This window comes from Phytophthora infestans, genomic scaffold (genome assembly GCF_000142945.1).
Source record: "Phytophthora infestans T30-4 supercont1.133 genomic scaffold, whole genome shotgun sequence".
Lineage (NCBI taxonomy): Eukaryota > Oomycota > Peronosporomycetes > Peronosporales > Peronosporaceae > Phytophthora > Phytophthora infestans.
The window spans coordinates 164,115-167,250 of NW_003303626.1; positions in this window are offsets into that span (position 1 = coordinate 164,115).

Below are 3,136 nucleotides of genomic sequence, written 5' to 3' on the forward strand. Positions count from 1 at the left end.
TTCTCCCTTTTTTGCGTATGCTAGTCATTGGCTGCACCGTGTCGTCCCCCTAGCTGCACCACAGAAAGTCAGCGCGTGATAACCAAAAAACGTCGTGGAACAGAGGGCAAGGCTCAATAACAGGTAGTTCGAGCCGCGAAACGTGTTATCAGCTAAAGTGCTCTGATCCGATTCCATACGGTCCTCTTCTTGCACGTAGTCTGCAACTCTTTAAAAGGGTGCTTCTATCAATAGCTACTCAGCCTGACCACACCGTGTTCTTTATTCGGATTAAGAGGCGGTAATGCTTTCGTCGCCAGTCCGATTGCCAGTAGACATCACCGAAAGCATCAGATGTGGGATAAACGAGATGGCTAGATCGTGCGCGAAATTCTGTGTTCATTCAGGTCAAATAGCCAACTCGCGCAATTACGCATTTAGAGTATGTCTTTACCGAAAAGAGAAATTGCCGACAAGAAGCATGAATCTCCAGACTGTGGCAGCTGGCTGTGCACTTAGCCCATCTACACTTTCTTCAATGTGGACTATGTGAAGGTGCTCACTTCAGTCTATTATTGGCTATGTATGCATTGCCCTCCATCGCAGACGTGGATTTGTGCTGTGGTGATCAAAAGGACAAGGACGTGGGTGAAGAGAAGCACGAAGCCAGTATGCACGACCACCCCGTATGTCCAAAGTGTCTAACGCTTGTAAATGAGCGTGGTGGGACGGCTGAAGGTTTTGAAGCAGCGTAGTGGTTAGTGCGAGGCGGCGTGCGTGGCGTATGTGGCTGTAGGTGTTCTGTGCAGTTGTGTTCATGGGTGTGTCTGATTTTGTGGTGGGAGCTATGTTTTTGTCGTCAGTGTGCCCGAGCGGTCTAAGGGGGTAGACTCAAGTTCTACTGTGTTCGCACTCGTGGGTTCAAATCCCACCGCTGACATACGTACTCCATTTCGTGTGGCCTCTCTCGCCACTGCTCTTGTCCTTGTTGCCGGGGTGGCGAATGTTTGTCAGTGTTTCTTCGCATTAGACACTCCCTTTTTTGCGTATGCTAGTCATTGGCTACACCGTGTCGTCCCCCTAGCTGCACCACAGAAAGTCAGCGCGTGATAAACAAATAACGTCGTGGAACAGAGGGCAGGCTCAATAACAGGTAGTTCGAGCCGCGAATCGTGTTATCAGCTAAAGTGCTCTGATCCGATTCCATACGGTCCTCTTCTTGCACGTAGTCTGCAACTCTTTAAAAGGGTGCTTCTATCAATAGCTACTCAGCCTGACCACACCGTGTTCTTTATTCGGATTAAGAGGCGGTAATTCTTTCGTCGCCAGTCCGATTGCCAGGAGACATCACCGAAAGCATCAGATGTGGGATAAAAAAGATGGCTAGATCATGCGCGAAATTCGGTGTTGGGTCAGGTCAGAGCCAACTCGCGCAATTACGCCATAGGCGTATGTCTTTACCGAAAAGAGAAATTGCCGACAAGAAGCATGAATCTCCAGACTGTGGCAGCTGACTGTACACTTAGCCCATCTACACTTTCTTCAATGTGGACTATGTGAAGGTGCTCACTTCAGTCTATTATTGGCTATGTATGCGTTGCCCTCCATCGCAGACGTGGATTTGTGCTGTGGTGATCAAAAGGACAAGGACGTGGGTGAAGAGAAGCACGAAGCCAGTATGCACGACCACCCCGTATGTCCGGAGTGTCTAACGCTTGTAAATGAGCGTGGTGGAACTGTTGGAAGGTTTTGAAGGGAGCGTAGTGGTTAGTGCGAGGCGGCGTGCGTGGCGTATGTGGCTGTAGGTGTTCTGTGCAGTTGTGTTCATGGGTGTGTCTGATTTTGTGGTGGGAGCTATGTTTTTGTCGTCAGTGTGCCCGAGCGGTCTAAGGGGGTAGACTCAAGTTCTACTGTGTTCGCACTCGTGGGTTCAAATCCCACCGCTGACATACGTACTCCATTTCGTGTGGCCTCTCTTGCCACTGCTCTTGTCCTTGTTGCCGGGGTGGCGAATGTTTGTCAGTGTTTCTTCGCATTAGACACTCCCTTTTTTGCGTATGCTAGTCATTGGCTGCACCGTGTCGTCCCCCTAGCTGCACCACAGAAAGTCAGCGCGTGATAAACAAAAAACGTCGTGGAACAGAGGGCAAGGCTCAATAACAGGTAGTTCGAGCCGCGAATCGACCTATCAGCTAAAGTGCTCTGATCCGATTCCATACGGTCCTCTTCTTGCACGTAGTCTGCAACTCTTTAAAAGGGTGCTTCTATCAATAGCTTCTCAGCCTGACCACACCGTGTTCTTTATTCGGATTAAGAGGCGGTAATGCTTTCGTCGCCAGTCCGATTGCCAGTAGACATCACCGAAAGCATCAGATGTGGGATAAACGAGATGGCTAGATCGTGCGCGAAATTCTGTGTTCATTCAGGTCAAAGAGCCAACTCGCGCAATTACGCATTTAGAGTATGTCTTTACCGAAAAGAGAAATTGCCGACAAGAAGCATGAATCTCCAGACTGTGGCAGCTGGCTGTGCACTTAGCCCATCTACACTTTCTTCAATGTGGACTATGTGAAGGTGCTCACTTCAGTCTATTATTGGCTATGTATGCATTGCCCTCCATCGCAGACGTGGATTTGTGCTGTGGTGATCAAAAGGACAAGGACGTGGGTGAAGAGAAGCACGAAGCCAGTATGCACGACCACCCCGTATGTCCAAAGTGTCTAACGCTTGTAAATGAGCGTGGTGGAACTGTTGGAAGGTTTTGAAGGGAGCGTAGTGGTTAGTGCGAGGCGGCGTGCGTGGCGTATGTGGCTGTAGGTGTTCTGTGCAGTTGTGTTCATGGGTGTGTCTGATTTTGTGGTGGGAGCTATGTTTTTGTCGTCAGTGTGCCCGAGCGGTCTAAGGGGGTAGACTCAAGTTCTACTGTGTTCGCACTCGTGGGTTCAAATCCCACCGCTGACATACGTACTCCATTTCGTGTGGCCTCTCTCGCCACTGCTCTTGTCCTTGTTGCCGGGGTGGCGAATGTTTGTCAGTGTTTCTTCGCATTAGACACTCCCTTTTTTGCGTATGCTAGTCATTGGCTGCACCGTGTCGTCCCCCTAGCTGCACCACAGAAAGTCAGCGCGTGATAACCAAAAAACGTCGTGGAACAGAG